This window comes from Spermophilus citellus (assembly GCF_964194105.1).
Source record: "Spermophilus citellus genome assembly, chromosome: X".
NCBI classification, from domain to species: domain Eukaryota; kingdom Metazoa; phylum Chordata; class Mammalia; order Rodentia; family Sciuridae; genus Spermophilus; species Spermophilus citellus.
In genome coordinates, this window is record NC_138190.1 from 50,659,394 (window position 1) to 50,685,398 (window position 26,005).

The following is a 26,005-nucleotide window of genomic DNA, read 5'->3' on the forward strand; positions in this document are numbered from 1 at the left end:
AAATTTGGGGAACCAAGTCGCCTTCGTGTACTGATCATTACCTGAAAGTATCATCCAGTTTGGGTGAAAAAATATTTGTTGAGATTTCTGGAGATTCGTAATTTTTGGAAGCTTGTCAACCCCTTTCCATGAAAGTGTTTCTCGGCAGTCACTGCTTAGGGCTACATGAAGAGGAAACAAAACATAGAGATAGAACGTGAAACTACTTTACTGTGTCAAGTTTCAAGAAGCTAGCACAAACCGTGTTGGATTTAGAGTTCCAAATACATGTATCAATATAGGAGAAAACAGAGTGAAACCTAAAAATTCAAACTGTTACTGGAAATGAACGCTTCAACATAGAAGAACGAAATTTGGGGAACCAAGTCGCTTTCGTGTACTCATCATTACCTGAAAGTATCATCCAGTTTGGGTGAAAAAATATTGGATGAGATTTCTGGAGATTCGTAATTTTGGAAGCTTGGCAACCCCTTTCCATGAAAGTGTTTCTCGCCAGTCACTGCTTAGGGCTACATCAAGAGGAAACAAAACATAGAGATAGAACCTGAAACTACTTTACTGTGTCAAGTTTCAAGAAACTAGCACAAACCGTGTTGTGTTTAGAGTTCCAAATACATGTATCAATATAGGAGAAAACAGAGTGAAACCTAAAACTTCAAACTGTTACTGGAAATGAACGTTTCAACATAGAAGAACGAAATTTGGGGAACCAAGTCGCCTTCGTGTACTCATCATTACCTGAAAGTATCATCCAGTTTGGGTGAAAAAATATTCCCTGAGATTTCTGGAGATTCGTAATTTTTGGAAGCTTGGCAACCCCTTTCCATGAAAGTGTTTCTCGCCGGTCACTGCTTAGGGCTACATCAAGAGGAAACAAAACATAGAGATAGAACGTGAAACTAATTTACTGTGTCAAGTTTCAAGAAGCTAGCACAAACCGTGTTGGATTTAGAGTTCCAAATACATGTATCAATATAGGAGAAAACAGAGTGAAACCTAAAAATTCAAACTGTTACAGGAAATGAACGCTTCAACATAGAAGAACGAAATTTGGGGAACCAAGTCGCCTTAGTGTACTGATCATTACCTGAAAGTATCATCCAGTTTGGGTGAAAAAATATTTGCTGAGATTTCTGTAGATTCGTAATTTTTGGAAGCTTGGCAACCCCTTTCCATGAAAGTGTTTCTCGCCAGTCACTGCTTAGGGCTACATCAAGAGGAAACAAAACATAGAGATAGAACGTGAAACTAATTTACTGTGTCAAGTTTCAAGAAGCTAGCACAAACCGTGTTGGATTTAGAGTTATAAATACATCTATCAATATAGGAGAAAACAGAGTGAAACCTAAAAATTCAAACTGTTACTGGAAATGAATGCTTCAACATAGAAGAACGAAATTTGGGGAACCAAGTCGCCTTCGTGTACTGATCATTACCTGAAAGTATCATCCAGTTTGGGTGAAAAAATATTTGTTGAGATTTCTGGAGATTCGTAATTTTTGGAAGCTTGTCAACCCCTTTCCATGAAAGTGTTTCTCGGCAGTCACTGCTTAGGGCTACATGAAGAGGAAACAAAACATAGAGATAGAACGTGAAACTACTTTACTGTGTCAAGTTTCAAGAAGCTAGCACAAACCGTGTTGGATTTAGAGTTCCAAATACATGTATCAATATAGGAGAAAACAGAGTGAAACCTAAAAATTCAAACTGTTACTGGAAATGAACGCTTCAACATAGAAGAACGAAATTTGGGGAACCAAGTCGCTTTCGTGTACTCATCATTACCTGAAAGTATCATCCAGTTTGGGTGAAAAAATATTGGATGAGATTTCTGGAGATTCGTAATTTTGGAAGCTTGGCAACCCCTTTCCATGAAAGTGTTTCTCGCCAGTCACTGCTTAGGGCTACATCAAGAGGAAACAAAACATAGAGATAGAACGTGAAACTACTTTACTGTGTCAAGTTTCAAGAAGCTAGCACAAACCGTGTTGGATTCAGAGTTCCAAATACATGTATCAATATAGGAGAAAACAGAGTGAAACCTAAAAATTCAAACTGTTACTGGAAATGAAGGCTTCAACATAGAAGAACGAAATTTGGGGAACCAAATCGCCTTAGTGTACTGATCATTACCTGAAAGTATCATCCAGTTTGGGTGAAAAAATATTTGCTGAGATTTCTGGAGATTCGTAATTTTTTGAAGCTTGGCAACCCCTTTCTATGAAAGTGTTTCTCGCCAGTCACTGCTTAGGGCTACATCAAGAGGAAACAAAAGATAGAGATAGAACCTGAAACTACTTTACTGTGTCAAGTTTCATGAAACTAGCACAAACCGTGTTGTGTTTAGAGTTACAAATACATGTATCAATATAGGAGAAAACAGAGTGAAACCTAAAAATTCAAACTGTTACTGGAAATGAACGCTTCAGCATAGAAGAACGAAATTTGGGGAACCAAGTCGCGTTAGTGTACTGATCATTACCTGAAAGTATCATCCACTTTGGGTGAAAAAATATTTGCTGAGATTTCTGGAGTTTCGTAATTTTTGGAAGCTTGGCAACCCCTTTCCATGAAAGTGTTTCTCGGCAGTCACTGCTTAGGGCTACTTCAAGAGGAAACAAAACATAGAGATAGAACGTGAAACTACTTTACTGTGTCAAGTTTCAAGAAGCTAGCACAAACCGTGTTGGATTCAGAGTTCCAAATACATGTATCAATATAGGAGAAAACAGAGTGAAACCTAAAAATTCAAACTGTTACTGGAAATGAACGCTTCAACATAGAAGAACGAAATTTGGGAAACCAAGTCGCCTTAGTGTACTGATCATTACCTGAAAGTATCATCCAGTTTGGGTGAAAAAATATTTGCTGAGATTTCTGTAGATTCGTAATTTTTGGAAGCTTGGCAACCCCTTTCCATGAAAGTGTTTCTCGCCAGTCACTGCTTAGGGCTACATCAAGAGGAAACAAAACATAGAGATAGAACGTGAAACTAATTTACTGTGTCAAGTTTCAAGAAGCTAGCACAAACCGTGTTGGATTTAGAGTTATAAATACATCTATCAATATAGGAGAAAACAGAGTGAAACCTAAAAATTCAAACTGTTACTGGAAATGAATGCTTCAACATAGAAGAACGAAATTTGGGGAACCAAGTCGCCTTCGTGTACTGATCATTACCTGAAAGTATCATCCAGTTTGGGTGAAAAAATATTTGTTGAGATTTCTGGAGATTCGTAATTTTTGGAAGCTTGTCAACCCCTTTCCATGAAAGTGTTTCTCGGCAGTCACTGCTTAGGGCTACATGAAGAGGAAACAAAACATAGAGATAGAACGTGAAACTACTTTACTGTGTCAAGTTTCAAGAAGCTAGCACAAACCGTGTTGGATTTAGAGTTCCAAATACATGTATCAATATAGGAGAAAACAGAGTGAAACCTAAAAATTCAAACTGTTACTGGAAATGAACGCTTCAACATAGAAGAACGAAATTTGGGGAACCAAGTCGCTTTCGTGTACTCATCATTACCTGAAAGTATCATCCAGTTTGGGTGAAAAAATATTGGATGAGATTTCTGGAGATTCGTAATTTTGGAAGCTTGGCAACCCCTTTCCATGAAAGTGTTTCTCGCCAGTCACTGCTTAGGGCTACATCAAGAGGAAACAAAACATAGAGATAGAACCTGAAACTACTTTACTGTGTCAAGTTTCAAGAAACTAGCACAAACCGTGTTGTGTTTAGAGTTCCAAATACATGTATCAATATAGGAGAAAACAGAGTGAAACCTAAAACTTCAAACTGTTACTGGAAATGAACGTTTCAACATAGAAGAACGAAATTTGGGGAACCAAGTCGCCTTCGTGTACTCATCATTACCTGAAAGTATCATCCAGTTTGGGTGAAAAAATATTCCCTGAGATTTCTGGAGATTCGTAATTTTTGGAAGCTTGGCAACCCCTTTCCATGAAAGTGTTTCTCGCCGGTCACTGCTTAGGGCTACATCAAGAGGAAACAAAACATAGAGATAGAACGTGAAACTAATTTACTGTGTCAAGTTTCAAGAAGCTAGCACAAACCGTGTTGGATTTAGAGTTCCAAATACATGTATCAATATAGGAGAAAACAGAGTGAAACCTAAAAATTCAAACTGTTACTGGAAATGAACGCTTCAACATAGAAGAACGAAATTTGGGGAACCAAGTCGCCTTAGTGTACTGATCATTACCTGAAAGTATCATCCAGTTTGGGTGAAAAAATATTTGCTGAGATTTCTGTAGATTCGTAATTTTTGGAAGCTTGGCAACCCCTTTCCATGAAAGTGTTTCTCGCCAGTCACTGCTTAGGGCTACATCAAGAGGAAACAAAACATAGAGATAGAACGTGAAACTAATTTACTGTGTCAAGTTTCAAGAAGCTAGCACAAACCGTGTTGGATTTAGAGTTATAAATACATCTATCAATATAGGAGAAAACAGAGTGAAACCTAAAAATTCAAACTGTTACTGGAAATGAATGCTTCAACATAGAAGAACGAAATTTGGGGAACCAAGTCGCCTTCGTGTACTGATCATTACCTGAAAGTATCATCCAGTTTGGGTGAAAAAATATTTGTTGAGATTTCTGGAGATTCGTAATTTTTGGAAGCTTGTCAACCCCTTTCCATGAAAGTGTTTCTCGGCAGTCACTGCTTAGGGCTACATGAAGAGGAAACAAAACATAGAGATAGAACGTGAAACTACTTTACTGTGTCAAGTTTCAAGAAGCTAGCACAAACCGTGTTGGATTTAGAGTTCCAAATACATGTATCAATATAGGAGAAAACAGAGTGAAACCTAAAAATTCAAACTGTTACTGGAAATGAACGCTTCAACATAGAAGAACGAAATTTGGGGAACCAAGTCGCTTTCGTGTACTCATCATTACCTGAAAGTATCATCCAGTTTGGGTGAAAAAATATTGGATGAGATTTCTGGAGATTCGTAATTTTGGAAGCTTGGCAACCCCTTTCCATGAAAGTGTTTCTCGCCAGTCACTGCTTAGGGCTACATCAAGAGGAAACAAAACATAGAGATAGAACCTGAAACTACTTTACTGTGTCAAGTTTCAAGAAACTAGCACAAACCGTGTTGTGTTTAGAGTTCCAAATACATGTATCAATATAGGAGAAAACAGAGTGAAACCTAAAAATTCAAACTGTTACTGGAAATGAACGCTTCAGCATAGAAGAACGAAATTTGGGGAACCAAGTCGCCTTAGTGTAGTGATCATTACCTGAAAGTATCATCCAGTTTGGGTGAAAAAATATTTGCTGAGATTTCTGGAGATTCGTAATTTTTGGAAGCTTGGCAACCCCTTTCCATGAAAGTGTTTCTCGCCAGTCACTGCTTAGTGCTACATCAAGAGGAAACAAAACATAGAGATAGAACGTGAAACTACTTTACTGTGTCAAGTTTCAAGAAGCTAGCACAAACCGTGTTGGATTTAGAGTTCCAAATACATGTATCAATATAGGAGAAAACAGAGTGAAACCTAAAAATTCAAACTGTTACTGGAAATGAACGTTTCAACATAGAAGAACGAAATTTGGGGAACCAAGTCACCTTTGTGTACTCATCATTACCTGAAAGTATCATCCAGTTTGGGTGAAAAAATATTCCCTGAGATTTCTGGAGATTCGTAATTTTTGGAAGCTTGGCAACCCCTTTCCATGAAAGTGTTTCTCGCCAGTCACTGCTTAGGGCTACATCAAGAGGAAAGAAAACATAGAGATAGAACGTGGAACTACTTTACTGTGTCAAGTTTCAAGAAGCTAGCCCAATCCGTGTTGGATTCAGAGTTCCAAATACATCTATCAATATAGGAGAAAACAGAGTGAAACCTAAAAATTCAAACTGTTACTGGAAATGAACGCTTCAACATAGAAAAACGAAATTTGGGGAACCAAGTCACCTTCGTGTACTCATCATTACCTGAAAGTATCATCCACTTTGGGTGAAAAAATATTGGCTGAGATTTCTGGAGATTCGTAATTTTTGGAAGCTTGGCAACCCCTTTCCATGAAAGTGTTTCTCGCCAGTCACTGCTTAGGGCTACATCAAGAGGAAACAAAACATAGAGATAGAACCTGAAACTACTTTACTGTGTCAAGTTTCAAGAAACTAGCACAAACCGTGTTGTGTTTAGACTTACAAATACATGTATCAATATAGGAAAAAACAGAGTGAAACCTAAAAATTCAAACTGTTACTGGAAATGAACGCTTCAGCATGGAAGAACGAAATTTGGGGAACCAAGTCGCGTTAGTGTACTGATCATTACCTGAAAGTATCATCCACTTTGGGTGAAAAAATATTTGCTGAGATTTCTGGAGTTTCGTAAATTTTGGAAGCTTGGCAACCCCTTTCCATGAAAGTGTTTCTCGCCAGTCACTGCTTAGGGCTACATGAAGAGGAAACAAAACATAGAGATAGAACGTGAAACTACTTTACTGTGTCAAGTTTCAAGAAGCTAGCACAAACCGTGTTGGATTTAGAGTTCCAAATACATCTATCAATATAGGAGAAAACAGAGTGAAACCTAAAAATTCAAACTGTTACTGGAAATGAACGCTTCAACATAGAAGAACGAAATTTGGGGAACCAAGTCGCCTTCGTATACTGATCATTACCTGAAAGTATCATCCAGTTTGGGTGAAAAAATATTTGCTGAGATTTCTGTAGATTCGTAATATTTGGAAGCTTGGCAACCCCTTTCCATGAAAGTGTTTCTCGCCAGTCACTGCTTAGTGCTACATCAAGAGGAAAGAAAACATAGAGATAGAACGTGAAACTACTTTACTGTGTCAAGTTTCAAGAAGCTAGCACAAACCGTGTTGGATTCAGAGTTCCAAATACATGTATCAATATAGGAGAAAACAGAGTGAAACCTAAAAATTCAAACTGTTACTGGAAATGAACGCTTCAACATAGAAGAACGAAATTTGGGGAACCAAGTCGCCTTCGTGTACTGATCATTACCTGAAAGTATCATCCAGTTTGGGTGAAAAAATATTTGCTGAGATTTCTGGAGATTCGTAATTTTTGGAAGCTTGTCAACCCCTTTCCATGAAAGTGTTTCTCGGCAGTCACTGCTTAGGGCTACATGAAGAGGAAACAAAACATAGAGATAGAACGTGAAACTACTTTACTGTGTCAAGTTTCAAGAAGCTAGCACAAACCGTGTTGGATTTAGAGTTCCAAATACATGTATCAATATAGGAGAAAACAGAGTGAAACCTAAAAATTCAAACTGTTACTGGAAATGAACGCTTCAACATACAAGAACGAAATTTGGGGAACCAATTCGCCTTCGTGTACTCATCATTACCTGAAAGTATCATCCAGTTTGGGTGAAAAAATATTTGCTGAGATTTCTGGAGATTCGTAATTTTTGGAAGCTTGGCAACCCCTTTCCATGAAAGTGTTTCTCGCCAGTCACTGCTTAGGGCTACATCAAGAGGAAACAAAACATAGAGATAGAACCTGAAACTACTTTACTGTGTCAAGTTTCAAGAAACTAGCACAAACCGTGTTGTGTTTAGAGTTCCAAATACATGTATCAATATAGGAGAAAACAGAGTGAAACCTAAAAATTCAAACTGTTACTGGAAATGAACGCTTCAGCATAGAAGAACGAAATTTGGGGAACCAAGTCGCCTTCGTGTAGTGATCATTACCTGAAAGTATCATCCAGTTTGGGTGAAAAAATATTTGCTGAGATTTCTGGAGATTCGTAATTTTTGGAAGCTTGGCAACCCCTTTCCATGAAAGTGTTTCTCGCCAGTCACTGCTTAGTGCTACATCAAGAGGAAACAAAACATAGAGATACAACCTTAAACTACTTTACTGTGTCAAGTTTCAAGAAGCTAGCACAAACCGTGTTGGATTTAGAGTTCCAAATACATGTATCAATATAGGAGAAAACAGAGTGAAACCTAAAAATTCAAACTGTTACTGGAAATGAACGCTTCAACATAGAAGAACGAAATTTGGGGAACCAAGTCGCTTTCGTGTACTCATCATTACCTGAAAGTATCATCCAGTTTGGGTGAAAAAATATTGGATGAGATTTCTGGAGATTCGTAATTTTGGAAGCTTGGCAACCCCTTTCCATGAAAGTGTTTCTCGCCAGTCACTGCTTAGGGCTACATCAAGAGGAAACAAAACATAGAGATAGAACCTGAAACTACTTTACTGTGTCAAGTTTCAAGAAACTAGCACAAACCGTGTTGTGTTTAGAGTTCCAAATACATGTATCAATATAGGAGAAAACAGAGTGAAACCTAAAAATTCAAACTGTTACTGGAAATGAACGCTTCAGCATAGAAGAACGAAATTTGGGGAACCAAGTCGCCTTCGTGTAGTGATCATTACCTGAAAGTATCATCCAGTTTGGGTGAAAAAATATTTGCTGAGATTTCTGGAGATTCGTAATTTTTGGAAGCTTGGCAACCCCTTTCCATGAAAGTGTTTCTCGCCAGTCACTGCTTAGTGCTACATCAAGAGGAAACAAAACATAGAGATACAACCTTAAACTACTTTACTGTGTCAAGTTTCAAGAAGCTAGCACAAACCGTGTTGGATTCAGAGTTCCAAATACATGTATCAATATAGGAGAAAACAGAGTGAAACCTAAAAATTCAAACTGTTACTGGAAATGAACGCTTCAACATAGAAGAACGAAATTTGGGGAACCAAGTCGCCTTCGTGTACTGATCATTACCTGAAAGTATCATCCAGTTTGGGTGAAAAAATATTTGCTGAGATTTCTGGAGATTCGTAATTTTTGGAAGCTTGGCAACCCCTTTCCATGAAAGTGTTTCTCGCCAGTCACTGCTTAGGGCTACATCAAGAGGAAACAAAACATAGAGATAGAACGTGAAACTACTTTACTGTGTCAAGTTTCAAGAAGCTAGCACAAACCGTGTTGGATTCAGAGTTCCAAATACATGTATCAATATAGGAGAAAACAGAGTGAAACCTAAAAATTCAAACTGTTACTGGAAATGAAGGCTTCAACATAGAAGAACGAAATTTGGGGAACCAAATCGCCTTAGTGTACTGATCATTACCTGAAAGTATCATCCAGTTTGGGTGAAAAAATATTTGCTGAGATTTCTGGAGATTCGTAATTTTTTGAAGCTTGGCAACCCCTTTCTATGAAAGTGTTTCTCGCCAGTCACTGCTTAGGGCTACATCAAGAGGAAACAAAACATAGAGATAGAACCTGAAACTACTTTACTGTGTCAAGTTTCATGAAACTAGCACAAACAGTGTTGTGTTTAGAGTTACAAATACATGTATCAATATAGGAGAAAACAGAGTGAAACCTAAAAATTCAAACTGTTACTGGAAATGAACGCTTCAGCATAGAAGAACGAAATTTGGGGAACCAAGTCGCGTTAGTGTACTGATCATTACCTGAAAGTATCATCCACTTTGGGTGAAAAAATATTTGCTGAGATTTCTGGAGTTTCGTAATTTTTGGAAGCTTGGCAACCCCTTTCCATGAAAGTGTTTCTCGGCAGTCACTGCTTAGGGCTACTTCAAGAGGAAACAAAACATAGAGATAGAACGTGAAACTACTTTACTGTGTCAAGTTTCAAGAAGCTAGCACAAACCGTGTTGGATTCAGAGTTCCAAATACATGTATCAATATAGGAGAAAACAGAGTGAAACCTAAAAATTCAAACTGTTACTGGAAATGAACGCTTCAACATAGAAGAACGAAATTTAGGGAACCAAGTCGCCTTCGTGTACTGATCATTACCTGAAAGTATCATCCAGTTTGGGTGAAAAAATATTTGCTGAGATTTCTGGAGATTCGTAATTTTTGGAAGCTTGGCAACCCCTTTCCATGAAAGTGTTTCTCGGCAGTCACTGCTTAGGGCTACATGAAGAGGAAACAAAACATAGAGATAGAACGTGAAACTACTTTACTGTGTCAAGTTTCAAGAAGCTAGCACAAACCGTGTTGGATTTAGAGTTCCAAATACATGTATCAATATAGGAGAAAACAGAGTGAAACCTAAAAATTCAAACTGTTACTGGAAATGAACGTTTCAACATAGAAGAACGAAATTTGGGGAACCAAGTCGCCTTCGTGTACTCATCATTACCTGAAAGTATCATCCAGTTTGGGTGAAAAAATATTCCCTGAGATTTCTGGAGATTCGTAATTTTTGGAAGCTTGGCAACCCCTTTCCATGAAAGTGTTTCTCGCCGGTCACTGCTTAGGGCTACATCAAGAGGAAACAAAACATAGAGATAGAACGTGAAACTAATTTACTGTGTCAAGTTTCAAGAAGCTAGCACAAACCGTGTTGGATTTAGAGTTCCAAATACATGTATCAATATAGGAGAAAACAGAGTGAAACCTAAAAATTCAAACTGTTACTGGAAATGAACGCTTCAACATAGAAGAACGAAATTTGGGGAACCAAGTCGCCTTAGTGTACTGATCATTACCTGAAAGTATCATCCAGTTTGGGTGAAAAAATATTTGCTGAGATTTCTGTAGATTCGTAATTTTTGGAAGCTTGGCAACCCCTTTCCATGAAAGTGTTTCTCGCCAGTCACTGCTTAGGGCTACATCAAGAGGAAACAAAACATAGAGATAGAACGTGAAACTACTTTACTGTGTCAAGTTTCAAGAAGCTAGCACAAACCGTGTTGGATTTAGAGTTATAAATACATCTATCAATATAGGAGAAAACAGAGTGAAACCTAAAAATTCAAACTGTTACTGGAAATGAATGCTTCAACATAGAAGAACGAAATTTGGGGAACCAAGTCGCCTTCGTGTACTGATCATTACCTGAAAGTATCATCCAGTTTGGGTGAAAAAATATTTGCTGAGATTTCTGGAGATTCGTAATTTTTGGAAGCTTGTCAACCCCTTTCCATGAAAGTGTTTCTCGGCAGTCACTGCTTAGGGCTACATGAAGAGGAAACAAAACATAGAGATAGAACGTGAAACTACTTTACTGTGTCAAGTTTCAAGAAGCTAGCACAAACCGTGTTGGATTTAGAGTTCCAAATACATGTATCAATATAGGAGAAAACAGAGTGAAACCTAAAAATTCAAACTGTTACTGGAAATGAACGCTTCAACATAGAAGAACGAAATTTGGGGAACCAAGTCGCTTTCGTGTACTCATCATTACCTGAAAGTATCATCCAGTTTGGGTGAAAAAATATTGGATGAGATTTCTGGAGATTCGTAATTTTGGAAGCTTGGCAACCCCTTTCCATGAAAGTGTTTCTCGCCAGTCACTGCTTAGGGCTACATCAAGAGGAAACAAAACATAGAGATAGAACCTGAAACTACTTTACTGTGTCAAGTTTCAAGAAACTAGCACAAACCGTGTTGTGTTTAGAGTTCCAAATACATGTATCAATATAGGAGAAAACAGAGTGAAACCTAAAAATTCAAACTGTTACTGGAAATGAACGCTTCAGCATAGAAGAACGAAATTTGGGGAACCAAGTCGCCTTCGTGTAGTGATCATTACCTGAAAGTATCATCCAGTTTGGGTGAAAAAATATTTGCTGAGATTTCTGGAGATTCGTAATTTTTGGAAGCTTGGCAACCCCTTTCCATGAAAGTGTTTCTCGCCAGTCACTGCTTAGTGCTACATCAAGAGGAAACAAAACATAGAGATACAACCTTAAACTACTTTACTGTGTCAAGTTTCAAGAAGCTAGCACAAACCGTGTTGGATTCAGAGTTCCAAATACATGTATCAATATAGGAGAAAACAGAGTGAAACCTAAAAATTCAAACTGTTACTGGAAATGAACGCTTCAACATAGAAGAACGAAATTTGGGGAACCAAGTCGCCTTCGTGTACTGATCATTACCTGAAAGTATCATCCAGTTTGGGTGAAAAAATATTTGCTGAGATTTCTGGAGATTCGTAATTTTTGGAAGCTTGGCAACCCCTTTCCATGAAAGTGTTTCTCGCCAGTCACTGCTTAGGGCTACATCAAGAGGAAACAAAACATAGAGATAGAACGTGAAACTACTTTACTGTGTCAAGTTTCAAGAAGCTAGCACAAACCGTGTTGGATTCAGAGTTCCAAATACATGTATCAATATAGGAGAAAACAGAGTGAAACCTAAAAATTCAAACTGTTACTGGAAATGAAGGCTTCAACATAGAAGAACGAAATTTGGGGAACCAAATCGCCTTAGTGTACTGATCATTACCTGAAAGTATCATCCAGTTTGGGTGAAAAAATATTTGCTGAGATTTCTGGAGATTCGTAATTTTTTGAAGCTTGGCAACCCCTTTCTATGAAAGTGTTTCTCGCCAGTCACTGCTTAGGGCTACATCAAGAGGAAACAAAACATAGAGATAGAACCTGAAACTACTTTACTGTGTCAAGTTTCATGAAACTAGCACAAACAGTGTTGTGTTTAGAGTTACAAATACATGTATCAATATAGGAGAAAACAGAGTGAAACCTAAAAATTCAAACTGTTACTGGAAATGAACGCTTCAGCATAGAAGAACGAAATTTGGGGAACCAAGTCGCGTTAGTGTACTGATCATTACCTGAAAGTATCATCCACTTTGGGTGAAAAAATATTTGCTGAGATTTCTGGAGTTTCGTAATTTTTGGAAGCTTGGCAACCCCTTTCCATGAAAGTGTTTCTCGGCAGTCACTGCTTAGGGCTACTTCAAGAGGAAACAAAACATAGAGATAGAACGTGAAACTACTTTACTGTGTCAAGTTTCAAGAAGCTAGCACAAACCGTGTTGGATTCAGAGTTCCAAATACATGTATCAATATAGGAGAAAACAGAGTGAAACCTAAAAATTCAAACTGTTACTGGAAATGAACGCTTCAACATAGAAGAACGAAATTTAGGGAACCAAGTCGCCTTCGTGTACTGATCATTACCTGAAAGTATCATCCAGTTTGGGTGAAAAAATATTTGCTGAGATTTCTGGAGATTCGTAATTTTTGGAAGCTTGGCAACCCCTTTCCATGAAAGTGTTTCTCGGCAGTCACTGCTTAGGGCTACATGAAGAGGAAACAAAACATAGAGATAGAACGTGAAACTACTTTACTGTGTCAAGTTTCAAGAAGCTAGCACAAACCGTGTTGGATTTAGAGTTCCAAATACATGTATCAATATAGGAGAAAACAGAGTGAAACCTAAAAATTCAAACTGTTACTGGAAATGAACGTTTCAACATAGAAGAACGAAATTTGGGGAACCAAGTCGCCTTCGTGTACTCATCATTACCTGAAAGTATCATCCAGTTTGGGTGAAAAAATATTCCCTGAGATTTCTGGAGATTCGTAATTTTTGGAAGCTTGGCAACCCCTTTCCATGAAAGTGTTTCTCGCCGGTCACTGCTTAGGGCTACATCAAGAGGAAACAAAACATAGAGATAGAACGTGAAACTAATTTACTGTGTCAAGTTTCAAGAAGCTAGCACAAACCGTGTTGGATTTAGAGTTCCAAATACATGTATCAATATAGGAGAAAACAGAGTGAAACCTAAAAATTCAAACTGTTACTGGAAATGAACGCTTCAACATAGAAGAACGAAATTTGGGGAACCAAGTCGCCTTAGTGTACTGATCATTACCTGAAAGTATCATCCAGTTTGGGTGAAAAAATATTTGCTGAGATTTCTGTAGATTCGTAATTTTTGGAAGCTTGGCAACCCCTTTCCATGAAAGTGTTTCTCGCCAGTCACTGCTTAGGGCTACATCAAGAGGAAACAAAACATAGAGATAGAACGTGAAACTACTTTACTGTGTCAAGTTTCAAGAAGCTAGCACAAACCGTGTTGGATTTAGAGTTATAAATACATCTATCAATATAGGAGAAAACAGAGTGAAACCTAAAAATTCAAACTGTTACTGGAAATGAATGCTTCAACATAGAAGAACGAAATTTGGGGAACCAAGTCGCCTTCGTGTACTGATCATTACCTGAAAGTATCATCCAGTTTGGGTGAAAAAATATTTGCTGAGATTTCTGGAGATTCGTAATTTTTGGAAGCTTGTCAACCCCTTTCCATGAAAGTGTTTCTCGCCAGTCACTGCTTAGGGCTACATGAAGAGGAAACAAAACACAGAGATAGAACGTGAAACTACTTTACTGTGTCAAGTTTCAAGAAGCTAGCACAAACCGTGTTGGATTTAGAGTTCCAAATACATGTATCAATATAGGAGAAAACAGAGTGAAACCTAAAAATTCAAACTGTTACTGGAAATGAACGCTTCAACATAGAAGAACGAAATTTGGGGAACCAAGTCGCTTTCGTGTACTCATCATTACCTGAAAGTATCATCCAGTTTGGGTGAAAAAATATTGGATGAGATTTCTGGAGATTCGTAATTTTGGAAGCTTGGCAACCCCTTTCCATGAAAGTGTTTCTCGCCAGTCACTGCTTAGGGCTACATCAAGAGGAAACAAAACATAGAGATAGAACCTGAAACTACTTTACTGTGTCAAGTTTCAAGAAACTAGCACAAACCGTGTTGTGTTTAGAGTTCCAAATACATGTATCAATATAGGAGAAAACAGAGTGAAACCTAAAAATTCAAACTGTTACTGGAAATGAACGCTTCAGCATAGAAGAACGAAATTTGGGGAACCAAGTCGCCTTCGTGTAGTGATCATTACCTGAAAGTATCATCCAGTTTGGGTGAAAAAATATTTGCTGAGATTTCTGGAGATTCGTAATTTTTGGAAGCTTGGCAACCCCTTTCCATGAAAGTGTTTCTCGCCAGTCACTGCTTAGTGCTACATCAAGAGGAAACAAAACATAGAGATAGAACGTGAAACTACTTTACTGTGTCAAGTTTCAAGAAGCTAGCACAAACCGTGTTGGATTTAGAGTTCCAAATACATGTATCAATATAGGAGAAAACAGAGTGAAACCTAAAAATTCAAACTGTTAGTGGAAATGAACGTTTCAACATAGAAGAACGAAATTTGGGGAACCAAGTCACCTTTGTGTACTCATCATTACCTGAAAGTATCATCCAGTTTGGGTGAAAAAATATTCCCTGAGATTTCTGGAGATTCGTAATTTTTGGAAGCTTGGCAACCCCTTTCCATGAAACTGTTTCTCGCCAGTCACTGCTTAGGGCTACATCAAGAGGAAAGAAAACATAGTGATAGAACGTGGAACTACTTTACTGTGTCAAGTTTCAAGAAGCTAGCCCAATCCGTGTTGGATTCAGAGTTCCAAATACATCTATCAATATAGGAGAAAACAGAGTGAAACCTAAAAATTCAAACTGTTACTGGAAATGAACGCTTCAACATAGAAGAACGAAATTTGGGGAACCAAGTCACCTTCGTGTACTCATCATTACCTGAAAGTATCATCCACTTTGGGTGAAAAAATATTGGCTGAGATTTCTGGAGATTCGTAATTTTTGGAAGCTTGGCAACCCCTTTCCATGAAAGTGTTTCTCGCCAGTCACTGCTTAGGGCTACATCAAGAGGAAACAAAACATAGAGATAGAACCTGAAACTACTTTACTGTGTCAAGTTTCAAGAAACTAGCACAAACCGTGTTGTGTTTAGACTTACAAATTCATGTATCAATATAGGAGAAAACAGAGTGAAACCTAAAAATTCAAACTGTTACTGGAAATGAACGCTTCAGCATGGAAGAACGAAATTTGGGGAACCAAGTCGCGTTAGTGTACTGATCATTACCTGAAAGTATCATCCACTTTGGGTGAAAAAATATTTGCTGAGATTTCTGGAGATTCGTAATTTTTGGAAGCTTGGCAACCCCTTTCCATGAAAGTGTTTCTCGCCAGTCACTGCTTAGTGCTACATCAAGAGGAAACAAAACATAGAGATACAACCTTAAACTACTTTACTGTGTCAAGTTTCAAGAAGCTAGCACAAACCGTGTTGGATTCAGAGTTCCAAATACATGTATCAATATAGGAGAAAACAGAGTGAAACCTAAAAATTCAAACTGTTACTGGAAATGAACGCTTCAACATAGAAGAACAAAATTTGGGGAACCAAGTCGCCTTAGTGTACTGATCATTACCTGAAAGTATCATCCAGTTTGGGTGAAAAAATATTTGCTGAGATTTCTGTAGATTCGTAATATTTGGAAGCTTGGCAACCCCTTTCCATGAAAGTGTTTCTCGCCAGTCACTGCTTAGTGCTACATCAAGAGGATACAAAACATAGAGATAGAACGTGAAACTACTTTACTGTGTCAAGTTTCAAGAAGCTAGCACAAACCGTGTTGGATTCAGAGTTCCAAATACATGTATCAATATAGGAGAAAACAGAGTGAAACCTAAAAATTCAAACTGTTACTGGAAATGAACGCTTCAGCATAGAAGAACGAAATTTGGGGAACCAAGTCCCCTTCGTGTAGTGATCATTACCTGAAAGTATCATCCAGTTTGGGTGAAAAAATATTTGCTGAGATTTCTGGAGATTCGTAATTTTTGGAAGCTTGGCAACCCCTTTCCATGAAAGTGTTTCTCGCCAGTCACTGCTTAGGGCTACATCAAGAGGAAACAAAACATAGAGATAGAACCTGAAACTACTTTACTGTGTCAAGTTTCAAGAAACTAGCACAAACCGTGTTGTGTTTAGAGTTACAAATACATGTATCAATATAGGAGAAAACAGAGTGAAACCTAAAAATTCAAACTGTTACTGGAAATGAATGCTTCAACATAGAAGAACGAAATTTGGGGAACCAAGTCGCCTTAGTGTACTGATCATTACCTGAAAGTATCATCCAGTTTGGGTGAAAAAATATTGGCTGAGATTTCTGGAGATTCGTAATTTTTGGAAGCTTGGCAACCCCTTTCCATGAAAGCCTTTCTCGCCAGTCACTGCTTAGGGCTACATCAAGAGGAAACAAAACATAGAGATAGAACGTGAAACTACTTTACTGTGTCAAGTTTCAAGAAGCTAGCACAAACCGTGTTGGATTCAGAGTTCCAAATATATGTATCAATATAGGAGAAAACAGTGTGCAACCTAAAAATTCAAACTGTTACTGGAAATGAACGCTTCAACATAGAAGAACGAAATTTGGGGAACCAAGTCGCCTTCGTGTACTGATCATTACCTGAAAGTATCATCCAGTTTGGGTGAAAAAATATTTGCTGAGATTTCTGGAGTTTCGTAATTTTTGGAAGCTTGGCAATCCCTTTCCATGAAAGTGTTTCTCGCATGTCACTGCTTAGGGCTACATCAAGAGGAAACAAAACATAGAGATAGAACCTGAAACTACTTTACTGTGTCAAGTTTCAAGAAGCTAGAACAAACCGTGTTGGATTTAGAGTTCCAAATACATGTATCAATATAGGAGAAAACAGAGTGAAACCTAAAAATTCAAACTGTTACTGGAAATGAACGCTTCAACATAGAAGAACGAAATTTGGGGAACCAAGTCGCCTTTGTGTACTCATCATTACCTGAAAGTATCATCCAGTTTGGGTGAAAAAATATTGGCTGAGATTTCTGGAGATTCGTAATTTTTGGAAGCTTGGCAACCCCTTTCCATGAAAGTGTTTCTCGCCAGTCACTGCTTAGGGCTACATCAAGAGGAAACAAAACATAGAGATAGAACCTGAAACTACTTTACTGTGTCAAGTTTCAAGAAATTAGCACAAACCGTGTTGTGTTTAGAGTTCCAAATACATGTATCAATATAGGAGAAAACAGAGTGAAACCTAAAAATTCAAACTGTTACTGGAAATGAACGATTCCACATAGAAGAACGAAATTTGGGGAACCAAGTCGCCTTAGTGTACTGATCATTACCGGAAAGTATCATCCAGTTTGGGTGAAAAAATATTTGCTGAGATTTCTGGAGATTCGTAATTTTTGGAAGCTTGGCAACCCCTTTCCATGAAAGTGTTTCTCGCCAGTCACTGCTTAGGGCTACATCAAGAGGAAACAAAACATAGAGATAGAACCTGAAACTACTTTACTGTGTCAAGTTTCAAGAAACTAGCACAAACCGTGTTGTGTTTAGAGTTCCAAATACATGTATCAATATAGGAGAAAACAGAGTGAAACCTAAAAATTCAAACTGTTACTGGAAATGAACGCTTCAGCATCGAAGAACGAAATTTGGGGAACCAAGTCGCCTTAGTGTAGTGATCATTACCTGAAAGTATCATCCAGTTTGGGTGAAAAAATATTTGCTGAGATTTTTGGAGATTCGTAATTTTTGGAAGCTTGGCAACCCCTTTCCATGAAAGTGTTTCTCGCCAGTCACTGCTTAGGGCTACATCAAGAGGAAACAAAACATAGAGATAGAACGTGGAACTACTTTACTGTGTCAAGTTTCAAGAAGCTAGCACAAACCGTGTTGGATTCAGAGTTCCAAATACATCTATCAATATAGGAGAAAACAGAGTGAAACCTAAAAATTCAAACTGTTACTGGACATGAACGCTTCAACATAGAAGAACGAAATTTGGGGAACCAAGTCGCCTTCGTGTACTGATCATTACCTGAAAGTATCATCCAGTTTGGGTGAAAAAATATTGGCTGAGATTTCTGGAGATTCGTAATTTTTGGAAGCTTGGCAACCCCTTTCCATGAAAGTGTTTCTCGCCAGTCACTGCTTAGTGCTACATCAAAAGGAAACAAAACATAGAGATAGAACGTGAAACTACTTTACTGTGTCAAGTTTCAAAAAGCTAGCACAAACCGTGTTGGATTTAGAGTTCCAAATACATGTATCAATATAGGAGAAAACAGAGTGAAACCTAAAAATTCAAACTGTTACTGGAAATGAACGTTTCAACATAGAAGAACGAAATTTGGGGAACCAAGTCACCTTCGTGTACTCATCATTACCTGAAAGTATCATCCAGTTTGGGTGAAAAAATATTCCCTGAGATTTCTGGAGATTCGTAATTTTTGGAAGCTTGGCAACCCCTTTCCATGAAAGTGTTTCTCGCCAGTCACTGCTTAGGGCTACATCAAGAGGAAACAAAACATAGAGATAGAACCTGAAACTACTTTACTGTGTCAAGTTTCAAGAAACTAGCACAAACCGTGTTGTGTTTAGAGTTACAAATACATGTATCAATATAGGAGAAAACAGAGTGAAACCTAAAAATTCAAACTGTTACTGGAAATGAACGCTTCAGCATAGAAGAACGAAATTTGGGGAACCAAGTCGCGTTAGTGTACTGATCATTACCTGATAGTATCATCCACTTTGGGTGAAAAAATATTTGCTGAGATTTCTGGAGTTTCGTAATTTTTGGAAGCTTGGCAACCCCTTTCCATGAAAGTGTTTCTCGCCAGTCACTGCTTAGGGCTACATCAAGAGGAAACAAAACATAGAGATAGAACGTGAAACTACTTTACTGTGTCAAGTTTCAAGAAGCTAGCACAAACCGTGTTGGATTTAGAGTTCCAAATACATCTATCAATATAGGAGAAAACAGAGTGAAACCTAAAAATTCAAACTGTTACTGGAAATGAACGCTTCAACATAGAAGAACGAAATTTGGGGAACCAAGTCGCCTTCGTGTACTGATCATTACCTGAAAGTATCATCCAGTTTGGGTGAAAAAATATTTGCTGAGATTTCTTGAGATTCGTAATTTTTGGAAGCTTGTCAACCCCTTTCCATGAAAGTGTTTCTCGGCAGTCACTGCTTAGGGCTACATGAAGAGGAAACAAAACATAGAGATAGAACGTGAAACTACTTTACTGTGTCAAGTTTCAAGAAGCTAGCACAAACCGTGTTGGATTTAGAGTTCCAAATACATGTATCAATATAGGAGAAAACAGAGTGAAACCTAAAAATTCAAACTGTTACTGGAAATGAACGCTTCAACATAGAAGAACGAAATTTGGGGAACCAAGTCGCCTTCGTGTACTCATCATAAATTGAAAGTATCATCCAGTTTGGGTGAAAAAATATTGGCTGAGATTTCTGGAGATTCGTAATTTTGGAAGCTTGGCAACCCCTTTCCATGAAAGTGTTTCTCGCCAGTCACTGCTTAGGGCTACATCAAGAGGAAACAAAACATAGAGATAGAACCTGAAACTACTTTACTGTGTCAAGTTTCAAGAAACTAGCACACACCGTGTTGTGTTTAGAGTTCCAAATACATGTATCAATATAGGAGAAAACAGAGTGAAACCTAAAAATTCAAACTGTTACTGGAAATGAACGCTTCAGCATGGAAGATCGAAATTTGGGGAACCAAGTCGCCTTAGTGTAGTGATCATTACCTGAAAGTATCATCCAGTTTGGGTGAAAAAATATTTGCTGAGATTTCTGGAGATTCGTAATTTTTGGAAGCTTGGCAACCCCTTTCCATGAAAGTGTTTCTCGCCAGTCACTGCTTAGTGCTACATCAAGAGGAAACAAAACATAGAGATAGAACGTGAAACTACTTTACTGTGTCAAGTTTCAAGAAGCTAGCACAAACCGTGTTGGATTTAGAGTTCCAAATACATGTATCAATATAGGAGAAAACAGAGTGAAACCTAAAAATTCAAACTGTAACTGGAAATGAACGTTTCAACATAGAAGAACGAAATTTGGGGAACCAAGTTGCCTTCGTGTACTCATCATTACCTGAAAGTATCATCCAGTTTGGGTGAAAAAATATTCCCTGAGATTTCTGGAGATTCGTAATTTTTGGAAGCTTGGCAACCCCTTTCCATGAAACTGTTTCTCGCCAGTCACTGCTTAGGGCTACATCAAGAGGAAACAAAACATAGAGATACAACCTTAAACTACTTTACTGTGTCAAGTTTCAAGAAGCTAGCACAAACCTTGTTGGATTTAGAGTTCCAAATACATGTATCAATATAGGAGAAAACAGAGTGAAACCTAAAAATTCAAACTGTTACTGGAAATGAACGCTTCAACATAGAAGAACGAAATTTGGGGAACCAAGTCGCCTTCGTGTACTGATCATTACCTGAAAGTATCATCCAGTTTGGGTGAAAAAATATTGGCTGAGATTTCTGGAGATTCGTAATTTTTGGAAGCTTGGCAACCCCTTTCCATGAAAGTGTTTCTCGCCAGTCACTGCTTAGGGCTACAGCAAGAGGAAACAAAACATAGAGATAGAACGTGAAACTACTTTACTGTGTCAAGTTTCAAGAAGCTAGCACAAACCGTGTTGGATTTAGAGTTCCAAATACATGTATCAATATAGGAGAAAACAGAGTGAAACCTAAAAATTCAAACTGTTACTGGAAATGAATGCTTCAACATAGAAGAACGAAATTTGGGGAACCAAGTCGCCTTAGTGTACTGATCATTACCTGAAAGTATCATCCAGTTTGGGTGAAAAAATATTGGCTGAGATTTCTGGAGATTCGTAATTTTTAGAAGCTTGGCAACCCCTTTCCATGAAAGCCTTTCTCGCCAGTCACTGCTTAGGGCTACATCAAGAGGAAACAAAACATAGAGATAGAACGTGAAACTACTTTACTGTGTCAAGTTTCAAGAAACTAGCACAAACCGTGTTGTGTTTAGAGTTACAAATATATGTATCAATATAGGAGAAAACAGTGTGCAACCTAAAAATTCAAACTGTTACTGGAAATGAACGCTTCAACATAGAAGAACGAAATTTGGGGAACCAAGTCGCCTTCGTGTACTGATCATTACCTGAAAGTATCATCCAGTTTGGGTGAAAAAATATTTGCTGAGATTTCTGGAGTTTCGTAATTTTTGGAAGCTTGGCAACCCCTTTCCATGAAAGTGTTTCTCGCAAGTCACTGCTTAGGGCTACATCAAGAGGAAACAAAACATAGAGATAGAACGTGAAACTACTTTACTGTGTCAAGTTTCAAGAAGCTAGCACAAACCGTGTTGGATTTAGAGTTCCAAATACATCTATCATTATAGGAGAAAACAGAGTGAAACCTAAAAATTCAAACTGTTTCTGGAAATGAACGCTTCAACATAGAAGAACGAAATTTGGGGAACCAAGTCGCCTTCGTGTACTGATCATTACCTGAAAGTATCATCCAGTTTGGGTGAAAAAATATTGGCTGAGATTTCTGGAGATTCGTAATTTTTGGAAGCTTGGCAACCCCTTTCCATGAAAGTGTTTCTCGCCAGTCACTGCTTAGGGCTACATCAAGAGGAAACAAAACATAGAGATAGAACGTGGAACTACTTTACTGTGTCAAGTTTCAAGAAGCTCGCCCAAACCGTGTTGGATTCAGAGTTCCAAATACATCTATCAATATAGGAGAAAACAGAGTGAAACCTAAAAATTCAAACTGTTACTGGAAATGAACGCTTCACATAGAATAACGAAATTTGGGGAACCAAGTCGCCTTCGTGTACTGATCATTACCTGAAAGTATCATCCAGTTTGGGTGAAAAAATATTTGCTGAGATTTCTGGAGATTCGTAATTTTTGGAAGCTTGGCAACCCCTTTCCATGAAAGTGTTTCTCGGCAGTCACTGCTTAGGGCTACATGAAGAGGAAAAAAAACATAGAGATAGAACGTGAAACTACTTTACTGTGTCAAGTTTCAAGAAGCTAGCACAAACCGTGTTGGATTTAGAGTTCCAAATACATGTATCAATATAGGAGAAAACAGAGTGAAACCTAAAAATTCAAACTGTTACTGGAAATGAACGCTTCAACATACAAGAACGAAATTTGGGGAACCAATTCGCCTTCGTGTACTCATCATTACCTGAAAGTATCATCCAGTTTGGGTGAAAAAATATTTGCTGAGATTTCTGGAGATTCGTAATTTTTGGAAGCTTGGCAACCCCTTTCCATGAAAGTGTTTCTCGCCAGTCACTGCTTAGGGCTACATCAAGAGGAAACAAAACATAGAGATAGAACCTGAAACTACTTTACTGTGTCAAGTTTCAAGAAACTAGCACAAACCGTGTTGTGTTTAGAGTTCCAAATACATGTATCAATATAGGAGAAAACAGAGTGAAACCTAAAAATTCAAACTGTTACTGGAAATGAACGCTTCAGCATAGAAGAACGAAATTTGGGGAACCAAGTCGCCTTCGTGTAGTGATCATTACCTGAAAGTATCATCCAGTTTGGGTGAAAAAATATTTGCTGAGATTTCTGGAGATTCGTAATTTTTGGAAGCTTGGCAACCCCTTTCCATGAAAGTGTTTCTCGCCAGTCACTGCTTAGTGCTACATCAAGAGGAAACAAAACATAGAGATACAACCTTAAACTACTTTACTGTGTCAAGTTTCAAGAAGCTAGCACAAACCGTGTTGGATTTAGAGTTCCAAATACATGTATCAATATAGGAGAAAACAGAGTGAAACCTAAAAATTCAAACTGTTACTGGAAATGAACGCTTCAACATAGAAGAACAAAATTTGGGGAACCAAGTCGCCTTAATGTACTGATCATTACCTGAAAGTATCATCCAGTTTGGGTGAAAAAATATTTGCTGAGATTTCTGTAGATTCGTAATATTTGGAAGCTTGGCAACCCCTTTCCATGAAAGTGTTTCTCGCCAGTCACTGCTTAGTGCTACATCAAGAGGAAACAAAACATAGAGATAGAACGTGAAACTACTTTACTGTGTCAAGTTTCAAGAAGCTAGCACAAACCGTGTTGGATTCAGAGTTCCAAATACATGTATCAATATAGGAGAAAACAGAGTGAAACCTAAAAATTCAAACTGTTACTGGAAATGAAGGCTTCAACATAGAAGAACGAAATTTGGGGAACCAAATCGCCTTAGTGTACTGATCATTACCTGAAAGTATCATCCAGTTTGGGTGAAAAAATATTTGCTGAGATTTCTGGAGATTCGTAATTTTTTGAAGCTTGGCAACCCCTTTCTATGAAAGTGTTTCTCGCCAGTCACTGCTTAGGGCTACATCAAGAGGAAACAAAACATAGAGATAGAACCTGAAACTACTTTACTGTGCCAAGTTTCAAGAAACTAGCACAAACCGTGTTGTGTTTAGAGTTACAAATACATGTATCAATATAGGAGAAAACAGAGTGAAACCTAAAAATTCAAACTGTTACTGGAAATGAACGCTTCAGCATAGAAGAACGAAATTTGGGGAACCAAGTCGCGTTAGTGTACTGATCATTACCTGAAAGTATCATCCACTTTGGGTGAAAAAATATTTGCTGAGATTTCTGGAGTTTCGTAATTTTTGGAAGCTTGGCAACCTCTTTCCATGAAAGTGTTTCTCGGCAGTCACTGCTTAGGGCTACATCAAGAGGAAACAAAACATAGAGATAGAACGTGAAACTACTTTACTGTGTCAAGTTTCAAGAAGCTAGCACAAACCGTGTTGGATTCAGAGTTCCAAATACATGTATCAATATAGGAGAAAACAGAGTGAAACCTAAAAATTCAAACTGTTACTGGAAATGAACGCTTCAACATAGAAGAACGAAATTTGGGGAACCAAGTCGCCTTCGTGTACTGATCATTACCTGAAAGTATCATCCAGTTTGGGTGAAAAAATATTTGCTGAGATTTCTGTAGATTCGTAATTTTTGGAAGCTTGGCAACCCCTTTCCATGAAAGTGTCTCTCGCCAGTCACTGCTTAGTGCTACATCAAGAGGAAACAAAACATAGAGATAGAACGTGAAACTACTTTACTGTGTCAAGTTTCAAGAAGCTAGCACAAACCGTGTTGGATTCAGAGTTCCAAATACATGTATCAATATAGGAGAAAACAGAGTGAAACCTAAAAATTCAAACTGTTACTGGAAATGAAGGCTTCAACATAGAAGAACGAAATTTGGGGAACCAAGTCGCCTTAGTGTACTGATCATTACCTGAAAGTATCATCCAGTTTGGGTGAAAAAATATTTGCTGAGATTTCTGGAGATTCGTAATTTTTTGAAGCTTGGCAACCCCCTTATATGAAAGTGTTTCTCGCCAGTCACTGCTTAGGGCTACATCAAGAGGAAACAAAACATAGAGATAGAACCTGAAACTACTTTACTGTGTCAAGTTTCAAGAAACTAGCACAAACCGTGTTGTGTTTAGAGTTCCAAATACATGTATCAATATAGGAGAAAACAGAGTGAAACCTAAAAATTCAAACTGTTAATGGAAATGAACGCTTCAGCATAGAAGAACGAAATTTGGGGAACCAAGTCGCGTTAGTGTACTGATCATTTCCTGAAAGTTTCATCCACTTTGGGTGAAAAAATATTTGCTGAGATTTCTGGAGTTTCGTAATTTTTGGAAGCTTGGCAACCCCTTTCCATGAAAGTGTTTCTCGCCAGTCACTGCTTAGGGCTACATCAAGAGGAAACAAAACATAGAGATAGAACGTGAAACTACTTTACTGTGTCAAGTTTCAAGAAGCTAGCACAAACCGTGTTGGGTTTAGAGTTCCAAATACATCTATCAATATAGGAGAAAACAGAGTGAAACCTAAAAATTCAAACTGTTCCTGGAAATGAACGCTTCAACATAGAAGAACGAAATTTGGGGAACCAAGTTGCCTTCGTGTACTGATCATTACCTGAAAGTATCATCCAGTTTGGTTGAAAAAATATTTGCTGAGATTTCTGGAGATTCGTAATTTTTGGAAGCTTGGCAACCCCTTTCCATGAAAGTGTTTCTCGGCAGTCACTGCTTAGGGCTACATCAAGAGGAAACAAAACATAGAGATAGAACGTGAAACTACTTTACTGTGTCAAGTTTCAAGAAGGTAGCACAAACCGTGTTGGATTCAGAGTTCCAAATACATGTATCAATATAGGAGAAAACAGAGTGAAACCTAAAAATTCAAACTGTTACTGGAAATGAACGCTTCAACATAGAAGAACGAAATTTGGGGAACCAAGTCGCCTTCGTGTACTGATCATTACCTGAAAGTATCATCCAGTTTGGGTGAAAAAATATTGGCTGAGATTTCTGGAGATTCTTAATTTTTGGAAGCTTGGCAACCCCTTTCCATGAAAGTGTTTCTCGCCAGTCACTGCTTAGGGCTACATCAAGAGGAAACAAAACATAGA